This window comes from Carcharodon carcharias, chromosome 24, assembly GCF_017639515.1.
Source record: "Carcharodon carcharias isolate sCarCar2 chromosome 24, sCarCar2.pri, whole genome shotgun sequence".
NCBI lineage: Eukaryota > Metazoa > Chordata > Chondrichthyes > Lamniformes > Lamnidae > Carcharodon > Carcharodon carcharias.
The window spans coordinates 17,611,932-17,625,661 of record NC_054490.1 but is presented as its reverse complement, the minus strand read 5'-3'; the positions used below and the strand labels follow the sequence as shown (position 1 = coordinate 17,625,661).

The window sequence follows — 13,730 nt, the reverse complement described above, 5'->3', positions numbered from 1 at the left end:
TTATACTCAGAATCTTATCAACATTTGGGCTAATTTACACAATTTCATTCATTTGACAGCTATAATGTCAGAAACGGATTATCATCATATCGTGGTAACTGATGACACAGCAGCAGCAGGGGTAAGAATATTCATATTTAACAGCGACCACAGTGCAAATAAAATGTTCCTTCACACCCAGGCCCACACACACACGCTGAAATCTGTATTAAAGGAGTGTTCCTTCACACCCAGGCTCACACACACACACATACACACACACACACACACTGAAATCTCTATTAAAGGAATGTTCCTTCACACTCAGGCTAACACAGACTGAATTCACTAATAAGGGAGTGATCCTTCACACCCAGGCTCAGACACACACTGAAATCAATATTAAAGGAGTGTACCTTCAAACCCACGCTCACACACACTCACAGAAATCACTAGTAAAAAAGTGTTCTTTCACACCTGGGCTCACACTCAAACGCACACACTGAAATCAATTAAAAGGAGTGTTCCTTCACACCCAGGATCACACACAAACACTGAAATCACTATTAATGGAGTGTTCCTTCACACCCGGGCTTACACACACACTGAAATCACTATTAAAGGAGTGTTCCTTCACACCCGGGCTTACACACACACTGAAATCACTATTAAAGGAGTGTTCCTTCAGACCCGGAGTCTCACACACACTGAAATCACTATTAATGGAGTGTTCCTTCACACCCGGGCTCATACACACACATACTGAAATCACTATTAAAGGAGTGTTCCTTCACACTCAGACTCACACAAAAACACTGAAATCAGTATTAAAGGAGTGTTCCTTCACACCCAGGCTCACACACAAACACTGAAATCACTATTAAAGGAGTGTTCCTTCACACCCGGGCTCATACACACACACACTGAAATCACTATTAAAGGAGTGTTCCTTCACACCCAGACTCACACACAAACACTGAAATCAGTATTAAAGGAGTGTTCCTTCACACCCAGGCTCACACACAAACATTGAAATCACTATTAAAGGAGTGTTCCTTCACACCCGGGCTTACACACACACTGAAATCACTATTAAAGGAGTGTTCCTTCACACCCAGACTCACACACAAACACTGAAATCAGTATTAAAGGAGTGTTCCTTCACACCCAGGCTCACACACAAACACTGAAATCACTATTAAAGGAGTGTTCCTTCACACCCGGGCTTACACACACACTGAAATCACTATTAAAGGAGTGTTCCTTCACACCCAGGCCCACACACACACTGAAATCACTATTAAAGGACTGTTCCTTCACACCCGGGCTCACACACAAACACTGAAATCACTATTAAAGGAGTGTTCCTTCACACCCGGGCTTACACACACACTGAAATCACTATTAAAGGAGTGTTCCTTCACACCCAGGCGCACACACACACTGAAATCACTATTAAAGGAGTGTTCCTTCACACCCGGGCTCACACTGACTAAAATCACTAGTAAAGGAGTGTTCCTTCGCGCCCGGACTCACACACACAGTAAAATCATTAATAAAGGAGTGTTCATTCACACCCGGACTCACACACACACACACAAACAAACACACACACACACACACAAACACACACACACTGAAAAAACTATTAAAGGAATATTCCTTCATACCCGGGCTCACACACACACTGAAATCACTATTAAAGGAATGTTCCTTCACACCCTGGCATACACACACACTGAAATCCCCAATAAAGGAGTGTTCCATCACAACCATGCTCTCACACATACTGAAATCACTAAAGAAGGTGCGTTCCTTCACACGCAGGCTCTCACACACACAGAAATCAATATTAAAGGAGTGTTCCTTCACACCCGGGCTCACACACACACCCACTGAAATCTCTACTAAAGGAGTGTTTTTTCAGACCCGGGCTCACACACATACTGAAATCACAATTAAAGGACTGTTCCTGCACACCTGGACTCACACACACTGAAATCATTAATAAATGAATGTTGCTTCACACCCAGGCTCACACACACACTGAAATCACTAATAAAGGAGTGTTCCTTTACACCCGGGCTCTCACACACACTGAAATCAGTATTAAAGGACAGTTCCTGCACACCTGGACTCACAAACACTCATGCTGAAATCACTATTAAAGGAGTGGTCCTTCAAACCCGGGCTCAAACACACTGAAATCAATATTAAAGGAAAGTTCCTTCACACCCAGGTTCAGACACCCACTGAAATCACTCTTAAAGGAGTGTTCCTTCACAGCCAGGCTCACACACACACCCACTGAAATCACTATTAAAGGAGTGTTCCTTCACACCCAGGCTCACACAGACTGAAATCACTATTAAAGGACTGTTCCTGCACACCTGGACTCACACACACTGAAATCATTAATAAAGGAATATTCCTTCACACCCGGGCTCACACACACACTGAAATCACTAAGAAACGAGTGTTCCTTCACACCCAGGCTAACTCACACACTGAAATCAGTATTAAAGGAGTGTTCCTTCACACCCGGACTCACACACAAACTGAAATCACCACTAAAGGAGTGTTCCTTCACACGCGGGCTCAAACACACTGAAATCACTATTAATGGAGTGTTCCTTCACACCCGGGCTCATACACACACACACTGAAATCACTATTAAAGGAGTGTTCCTTCAAACCCGGACTCGCACACTCACACTGAAACCACAATTAAAGGAGTGTTCCTTCACAGCCAGGCACACACTCACACACTGAAATCTCTAATGAAGGAGTGTTCCTTCACATGCAGGCTCACACTAACTGAAAACACTATTAAAGAAATGTTCCTGCACACCCAGACTCACACACACTGAAATCACTATTAATGGAAAGTTCTTTCACACTCAGGTTCAGACACACACTGAAATCACTATTAAAGGAGTGTTCCTTCACACCCGGCTCACACACATACACACTGAAATCTCAAATAAAGGAGTGATTTTTCACACCCGGGCTCACACACACACTGATATCACTAATCAATGAGTGATCCTTCGCACGCGGGCTCACACACATTGAAATCACTATTAAAGGAATGTTCCCTCACACCCTGGCATACACACACACTGAAATCCCCAATAAAAGAGTGTTCCTTCACAACCATGCTCTCACACATACTGAAATCACTAAAGAAGGTGCTTTCGTCACACCCAGACTCTCACACACACTGAACTCACTATTAAAGGAGTGTTCCTTCACACCCGGGCTCACACACACACAAACTGAAATCTCTATTAAAGGAGTGTTTTTTCACACCCGGGCTCACACACACACGGAATTCACTAATAAAGGAGTGTTCCTTCACACCCAGGCTCTCACACATACTGAAATCACTATTAAAAGACTGTTCCTGCACACCTGGACTCACACACACTGAAATCATTAATAAATGAATGTTGCTTCACACCCGGGAACACACACACACTGAAATCACTAAGAAATGAGGGCTCCTTCACACCCAGGCTAACTCACACACTGAAATCAGTATTAAAGGAGTGTTCCTTCACACCCGGACTCACAATCAAACTGAAATCACTACTAAAGGAGTGTTCCTTAACACGCGGGCTCACACACACTGAAATCACCATTAATGGAGTGTTCCTTCACACACGGGCTCAAACACACACACACTGAAATCACTATTAAAGGAGTGTTCCCTCACACCGGGGCTCATACACACACATACTGAAATCACTATTAAAGGAGTGTTCCTTCAAACACGGGCTCTCACACACATTGAAATCACCATTAAAGGAGTGTTCATTCACATCCAGGCTCATGCACACACCCAATGAATTCACTTTTAAGGGAGTGCTCCTTCAAACCCGGGCTCAAACACACTGAAATCACTATTAAAAGAAAGTTCCTTCACACCCAGGTTCAGACACCCACTGAAATCACTCTTAAAGGAGTGTTCCTTCACACCCAGGCTCACACACACACCCACTGAAATCACTATTAAAGGAGTGTTCCTTCACACCCAGGCTCACACAGACTGAAATCACTATTAAAGGACTGTTCCTGCACACCTGGAATCACACACACTGAAATCAATAATAAAGGAATGTTCCTCCACACCCGGGCTCACACACACACTGAAATCACTAATAAACGAGTGTTCCTTCACAACCGGGCTCACACACACACTGAAATCACTAATAAAGGTGTGTTCCTTCACACCCAGGCTAACTCACTCACTGTATTCAGTATTAAAGGAGTGTTCCTTCACACCTGGACTCACACACAAACTGAAATCACTATTAAAGGAGTGTTCCTTCACACGCGGGCTCACACACTCACACTGAAATCACTATTAACGGAGTGTTCCTTCACACCCCGGCTCATACACCCACATACTGAAATCAATATTAAAGGAGTGTTCCTTCACGCCAGGGCTCAAACACACTGAAATCACTATTAAAGGAATGTTCCTGCACACCCGGACACACACACACTGAAATCACTGTTAAAGGAAAGTTCCTTCACACCCATGTTCAGACACCCACTGAAATCACACTTAAAGGAGTGTTCCTTCACAGCCAGGCTCACACACACACCCGCTGAAATCACTCTTAAAGGAGTGTTCCTTCACAGCCAGGCTCACACACACACCCACTGAAATCACTATTAAAGGAGTGTTCCTTCACACCCAGGCTCACACAGACTGAAATCACTATTAAAGGACTGTTCCTGCACACCTGGACTCACACACACTGAAATCATTAATAAAGGAATGTTCCTTCACACCCGGGCTCACACACACACTGAAATCACTAAGAAACGAGTGTTCCTTCACACCCAGGCTAACTCACACACTGAAATCAGTATTAAAGGAGTGTTCCTTCACACGCGGGCTCACACACTCACACTGAAATCACTATTAATGGAGTGTTCCTTCACACCCGGGCTCATACACACACACACTGAAATCACTATTAAAGGAGTGTTCCTTCACACCCAGACTCACACACAAACACTGAAATCAGTATTAAAGGAGTGTTCCTTCACACCCAGGCTCACACACAAACACTGAAATCACTATTAAAGGAGTGTTCCTTCACACCCGGGCTTACACACACACTGAAATCACTATTAAAGGAGTGTTCCTTCACACCCAGGCCCACACACACACTGAAATCACTATTAAAGGACTGTTCCTTCACACCCGGGCTCACACACAAACACTGAAATCACTATTAAAGGAGTGTTCCTTCACACCCGGGCTTACACACACACTGAAATCACTATTAAAGGAGTGTTCCTTCACACCCAGGCCCACACACACACTGAAATCACTATTAAAGGTGTGTTACTTCACACCCGGGCACACACTGTCTGAAATCACTATTAAAGGAGTGTTCCTTCGCACCCAGACTCACACACACACTGAAATCACTATTAAAGGAATGTTCCTTCACACCCTGGCATACACACACACTGAAATCCCCAATAAAGGAGTGTTCCTTCACAACCATGCTCTCACACATACTGAAATCACTAAAGAAGGTGTGTTCCTTCACACGCAGGCTCTCACACACACAGAAATCAATATTAAAGGAGTGTTCCTTCACACCCGGGCTCACACACACACCCACTGAAATCTCTATTAAAGGAGTGTTTTTTCACACCCGGGCTCACACACATATTGAAATCACAATTAAAGGACTGTTCCTGCACACCTGGACTCACACACACTGAAATCATTAATAAATGAATGTTGCTTCACATCCTCGCTCACACACACACTGAAATCACTAATAAAGGAGTGTTCCTTTACACCCGGGCTCTCACACACACTGAAATCAGTATTAAAGGACAGTTCCTGCACACCTGGACTCACAAACACTGAAATCATTAATAAATGAATGTTGCTTCACACCCGGGCTCACACACACAATGAAATCACTAAGAAATGAGGGCTCCTTCACACCCAGGCTAACTCACACACTGAAATCAGTATTAAAGGAGTGTTCCTTCACACCCGGACTCACAATCAAACTGAAATCACTACTAAAGGAGTGTTCCTTAACACGCGGGCTCACACACACTGAAATCACCATTAATGGAGTGTTCCTTCACACACGGGCTCAAACACACACACACTGAAATCACTATTAAAGGAGTGTTCCCTCACACCCGGGCTCATACACACACATACTGAAATCACTATTAAAGGAGTGTTCCTTCAAACACGGGCTCTCACACACATTGAAATCACCATTAAAGGAGTGTTCATTCACATCCAGGCTCATGCACACACCCAATGAATTCACTGTTAAGGGAGTGCTCCTTCAAACCCGGGCTCAAACACACTGAAATCACTATTAAAAGAAAGTTCCTTCACACCCAGGTTCAGACACCCACTGAAATCACTCTTAAAGGAGTGTTCCTTCACACCCAGGCTCACACACACACCCACTGAAATCACTATTAAAGGAGTGTTCCTTCACACCCAGGCTCACACAGACTGAAATCACTATTAAAGGACTGTTCCTGCACACCTGGAATCACACACACTGAAATCAATAATAAAGGAATGTTCCTCCACACCCGGGCTCACACACACACTGAAATCACTAATAAACGAGTGTTCCTTCACAACCGGGCTCACACACACACTGAAATCACTAATAAAGGTGTGTTCCTTCACACCCAGGCTAACTCACTCACTGTATTCAGTATTAAAGGAGTGTTCCTTCACACCTGGACTCACACACAAACTGAAATCACTATTAAAGGAGTGTTCCTTCACACGCGGGCTCACACACTCACACTGAAATCACTATTAACGGAGTGTTCCTTCACACCCCGGCTCATACACCCACATACTGAAATCAATATTAAAGGAGTGTTCCTTCACGCCAGGGCTCAAACACACTGAAATCACTATTAAAGGAATGTTCCTGCACACCCGGACACACACACACTGAAATCACTGTTAAAGGAAAGTTCCTTCACACCCATGTTCAGACACCCACTGAAATCACACTTAAAGGAGTGTTCCTTCACAGCCAGGCTCACACACACACCCACTGAAATCACTCTTAAAGGAGTGTTCCTTCACAGCCAGGCTCACACACACACCCACTGAAATCACTATTAAAGGAGTGTTCCTTCACACCCAGGCTCACACAGACTGAAATCACTATTAAAGGACTGTTCCTGCACACCTGGACTCACACACACTGAAATCATTAATAAAGGAATGTTCCTTCACACCCGGGCTCACACACACACTGAAATCACTAAGAAACGAGTGTTCCTTCACACCCAGGCTAACTCACACACTGAAATCAGTATTAAAGGAGTGTTCCTTCACACGCGGGCTCACACACTCACACTGAAATCACTATTAATGGAGTGTTCCTTCACACCCGGGCTCATACACACACACACTGAAATCACTATTAAAGGAGTGTTCCTTCACACCCAGACTCACACACAAACACTGAAATCAGTATTAAAGGAGTGTTCCTTCACACCCAGGCTCACACACAAACACTGAAATCACTATTAAAGGAGTGTTCCTTCACACCCGGGCTTACACACACACTGAAATCACTATTAAAGGAGTGTTCCTTCACACCCAGGCCCACACACACACTGAAATCACTATTAAAGGACTGTTCCTTCACACCCGGGCTCACACACAAACACTGAAATCACTATTAAAGGAGTGTTCCTTCACACCCGGGCTTACACACACACTGAAATCACTATTAAAGGAGTGTTCCTTCACACCCAGGCCCACACACACACTGAAATCACTATTAAAGGTGTGTTACTTCACACCCGGGCACACACTGTCTGAAATCACTATTAAAGGAGTGTTCCTTCGCACCCAGACTCACACACACACTGAAATCACTATTAAAGGAATGTTCCTTCACACCCTGGCATACACACACACTGAAATCCCCAATAAAGGAGTGTTCCTTCACAACCATGCTCTCACACATACTGAAATCACTAAAGAAGGTGTGTTCCTTCACACGCAGGCTCTCACACACACAGAAATCAATATTAAAGGAGTGTTCCTTCACACCCGGGCTCACACACACACCCACTGAAATCTCTATTAAAGGAGTGTTTTTTCACACCCGGGCTCACACACATATTGAAATCACAATTAAAGGACTGTTCCTGCACACCTGGACTCACACACACTGAAATCATTAATAAATGAATGTTGCTTCACATCCTCGCTCACACACACACTGAAATCACTAATAAAGGAGTGTTCCTTTACACCCGGGCTCTCACACACACTGAAATCAGTATTAAAGGACAGTTCCTGCACACCTGGACTCACAAACACTGAAATCATTAATAAATGAATGTTGCTTCACACCCGGGCTCACACACACAATGAAATCACTAAGAAATGAGGGCTCCTTCACACCCAGGCTAACTCACACACTGAAATCAGTATTAAAGGAGTGTTCCTTCACACCCGGACTCACAATCAAACTGAAATCACTACTAAAGGAGTGTTCCTTAACACGCGGGCTCACACACACTGAAATCACCATTAATGGAGTGTTCCTTCACACACGGGCTCAAACACACACACACTGAAATCACTATTAAAGGAGTGTTCCCTCACACCCGGGCTCATACACACACATACTGAAATCACTATTAAAGGAGTGTTCCTTCAAACACGGGCTCTCACACACATTGAAATCACCATTAAAGGAGTGTTCATTCACATCCAGGCTCATGCACACACCCAATGAATTCACTGTTAAGGGAGTGCTCCTTCAAACCCGGGCTCAAACACACTGAAATCACTATTAAAAGAAAGTTCCTTCACACCCAGGTTCAGACACCCACTGAAATCACTCTTAAAGGAGTGTTCCTTCACACCCAGGCTCACACACACACCCACTGAAATCACTATTAAAGGAGTGTTCCTTCACACCCAGGCTCACACAGACTGAAATCACTATTAAAGGACTGTTCCTGCACACCTGGAATCACACACACTGAAATCAATAATAAAGGAATGTTCCTCCACACCCGGGCTCACACACACACTGAAATCACTAATAAACGAGTGTTCCTTCACAACCGGGCTCACACACACACTGAAATCACTAATAAAGGTGTGTTCCTTCACACCCAGGCTAACTCACTCACTGTATTCAGTATTAAAGGAGTGTTCCTTCACACCTGGACTCACACACAAACTGAAATCACTATTAAAGGAGTGTTCCTTCACACGCGGGCTCACACACTCACACTGAAATCACTATTAACGGAGTGTTCCTTCACACCCCGGCTCATACACCCACATACTGAAATCAATATTAAAGGAGTGTTCCTTCACGCCAGGGCTCAAACACACTGAAATCACTATTAAAGGAATGTTCCTGCACACCCGGACACACACACACTGAAATCACTGTTAAAGGAAAGTTCCTTCACACCCATGTTCAGACACCCACTGAAATCACACTTAAAGGAGTGTTCCTTCACAGCCAGGCTCACACACACACCCGCTGAAATCACTCTTAAAGGAGTGTTCCTTCACAGCCAGGCTCACACACACACCCACTGAAATCACTATTAAAGGAGTGTTCCTTCACACCCAGGCTCACACAGACTGAAATCACTATTAAAGGACTGTTCCTGCACACCTGGACTCACACACACTGAAATCATTAATAAAGGAATGTTCCTTCACACCCGGGCTCACACACACACTGAAATCACTAAGAAACGAGTGTTCCTTCACACCCAGGCTAACTCACACACTGAAATCAGTATTAAAGGAGTGTTCCTTCACACGCGGGCTCACACACTCACACTGAAATCACTATTAATGGAGTGTTCCTTCACACCCGGGCTCATACACACACACACTGAAATCACTATTAAAGGAGTGTTCCTTCACACCCAGACTCACACACAAACACTGAAATCAGTATTAAAGGAGTGTTCCTTCACACCCAGGCTCACACACAAACACTGAAATCACTATTAAAGGAGTGTTCCTTCACACCCGGGCTTACACACACACTGAAATCACTATTAAAGGAGTGTTCCTTCACACCCAGGCCCACACACACACTGAAATCACTATTAAAGGACTGTTCCTTCACACCCGGGCTCACACACAAACACTGAAATCACTATTAAAGGAGTGTTCCTTCACACCCGGGCTTACACACACACTGAAATCACTATTAAAGGAGTGTTCCTTCACACCCAGGCCCACACACACACTGAAATCACTATTAAAGGTGTGTTACTTCACACCCGGGCACACACTGTCTGAAATCACTATTAAAGGAGTGTTCCTTCGCACCCAGACTCACACACACACTGAAATCACTATTAAAGGAATGTTCCTTCACACCCTGGCATACACACACACTGAAATCCCCAATAAAGGAGTGTTCCTTCACAACCATGCTCTCACACATACTGAAATCACTAAAGAAGGTGTGTTCCTTCACACGCAGGCTCTCACACACACAGAAATCAATATTAAAGGAGTGTTCCTTCACACCCGGGCTCACACACACACCCACTGAAATCTCTATTAAAGGAGTGTTTTTTCACACCCGGGCTCACACACATATTGAAATCACAATTAAAGGACTGTTCCTGCACACCTGGACTCACACACACTGAAATCATTAATAAATGAATGTTGCTTCACATCCAGGCTCACACACACACTGAAATCACTAATAAAGGAGTGTTCCTTTACACCCGGGCTCTCACACACACTGAAATCAGTATTAAAGGACAGTTCCTGCACACCTGGACTCACAAACACTGAAATCATTAATAAATGAATGTTGCTTCACACCCGGGCTCACACACACAATGAAATCACTAAGAAATGAGTGTTCCTTCACACCCAGGCTAACTCACACACTGAAATCAGTATTAAAGGAGTGTTCCTTCACACCCGGACTCACACACAAACTGAAATCACTACTAAAGGAGTGTTCCATCACACGTGGGCTCACACACACTGAAATCACTATTAATGGAGTGTTCCTTCACACCCGGGCTCATACACACACACAGTGAAATCACTATTAAATGAGTGTTCCTTCACACCCGGGCTCATAAACACACATGCTGAAATCACTATTAAAGGAGTGGTCCTTCAAACCCGGGCTCAAACACACTGAAATCACTATTAAAAGAAAGTTCCTTCACACCCAGGTTCAGACACCCACTGAAATCACTCTTAAAGGAGTGTTCCTTCACACCCAGGCTCACACACACACCCACTGAAATCACTATTAAAGGAGTGTTCCTTCACACCCAGGCTCACACAGACTGAAATCACTATTAAAGGACTGTTCCTGCACACCTGGACTCACACACACTGAAATCATTAATAAAGGAATGTTCCTTCACACCCGGGCTCACACACACACTGAAATCACTAAGAAACAAGTGTTTCTTCACACCCAGGCTAACTCACACACTGAAATCAGTATTAAAGGAGTGTTCCTTCACACCCGGACTCACACACAAACTGAAATCACTACTAAAGGAGTGTTCCTTCACACGCGGGCTCAAACACACTGAAATCACTCTTAATAGAGTGTTCCTTCACACCCGGGCTCATACACACACACTGTGAAATCACTATTAAATGAGTGTTCCTTCACACCCGGGCTCATAAACACACATGCTGAAATCACTATTAAAGGAGTGGTCCTTCAAACCCGGGCTCAAACACACTGAAATCACTATTAAAAGAAAGTTCCTTCACACCCAGGTTCAGACACCCACTGAAATCACTCTTAAAGGAGTGTTCCTTCACACCCAGGCTCACACACACACCCACTGAAATCACTATTAAAGGAGTGTTCCTTCACACCCAGGCTCACACAGACTGAAATCACTATTAAAGGACTGTTCCTGCACACCTGGACTCACACACACTGAAATCATTAATAAAGGAATGTTCCTTCACACCCGGGCTCACACACACACTGAAATCACTAAGAAACAAGTGTTTCTTCACACCCAGGCTAACTCACACACTGAAATCAGTATTAAAGGAGTGTTCCTTCACACACGGACTCACACACAAACTGAAATCACCTATTAAAGGAGTGTTCCTTCACACGCGGGCTCACACAACTCTGAAATCACTATTAATGGAGTGTTCCTTCACACCCGGGCTCACTACACACACTGAAATCACTATTTAAAGCAGTGTTCCTTCACACCCGGACTCACACACACACACAGAAATCACTATTAAAGGCAGTGTTGCCTGCGCACCCAGGGCTCACACACACTGAGATCACTTTTAAAGGAGTGTTCCTTCAAACCCGAGGCTCCACACACACACTGAAATCACTATTAAAGGAGTGTTCCTTCACACCAGGCACACACCACACACTGAAATCACTATGAAGGAGTGTTCCTTCACACGCAGCTCACACTAACTGAAATCACTATTAAAGGAGTGTTCCTTCACACCCGGACTCACACACACCTGAAATCACTATTAAAGGAATGTTCTTCACACCTCAGGGCTCCACACACACTGATATCACTATTAAAGGAGTGTTCCTTCACACCCAGTCTCAAAGACACCCACTGAAATCACTATTGAAGGAGTGTTCCTTCACACCCAGGCTCACACAGACTGAAATCACTATTAAAGGACTGTTCCTGCACACCTGGACTCACACACACTGAAATCATTAATAAAGGAATGTTCCTTCACACCCGGGCTCACACAAACACTGAAATCACTAAGAAACGAGTGTTCCTTCACACCCAGGCTAACTCACACACTGAAATCAGTATTAAAGGAGTGTTCCTTCACACCCGGGCTCATACACACACACACTGAAATCACTATTAAAGGAGTGTTCCTTCACACCCAGACTCACACACAAACACTGAAATCAGTATTAAAGGAGTGTTCCTTCACACCCAGGCTCACACACAAACACTGAAATCACTATTAAAGGAGTGTTCCTTCACACCCGGGCTTACACACACACTGAAATCACTATTAAAGGAGTGTTCCTTCACACCCAGGCCCACACACACACTGAAATCACTATTAAAGGACTGTTCCTTCACACCCGGGCTCACACACTCACACTGAAATCACTATTAATGGAGTGTTCCTTCACACCCGGGCTCATACACACACACACTGAAATCACTATTAAAGGAGTGTTCCTTCACACCCAGACTCACACACAAACACTGAAATCAGTATTAAAGGAGTGTTCCTTCACACCCAGGCTCACACACAAACACTGAAATCACTATTAAAGGAGTGTTCCTTCACACCCGGGCTTACACACACACTGAAATCACTATTAAAGGAGTGTTCCTTCACACCCAGGCCCACACACACACTGAAATCACTATTAAAGGACTGTTCCTTCACACCCGGGCTCACACACAAACACTGAAATCACTATTAAAGGAGTGTTCCTTCACACCCGGGCTTACACACACACTGAAATCACTATTAAAGGAGTGTTCCTTCACACCCAGGCCCACACACACACTGAAATCACTATTAAAGGTGTGTTACTTCACACCCGGGATTACACACACTGACTGAAATCACTTTTAAAGGAGTGTTCCTTCACACCCCGACTCACACACACACTGAAATCACTATTTAAAGGAATGTTCCTTCACACCCAGGCTATCACACACACTGAAATCACTATTAAAGG

General features: G+C 44.3%; 1 long non-coding RNA gene across 1 annotated transcript in view; it reads left to right on the top strand.

Moving 5' to 3' along the window:
* The window catches only part of LOC121269405, a 112,549-nt gene that overhangs the window by 20,259 nt on the left and 78,560 nt on the right, over positions 1–13,730 (top strand). Inside the window, exon 2 of the long non-coding RNA XR_005941359.1 lies at positions 60–121. This is a non-coding gene — a long non-coding RNA (uncharacterized LOC121269405). The remainder of the gene's footprint in view (positions 1–59; positions 122–13,730) is intronic.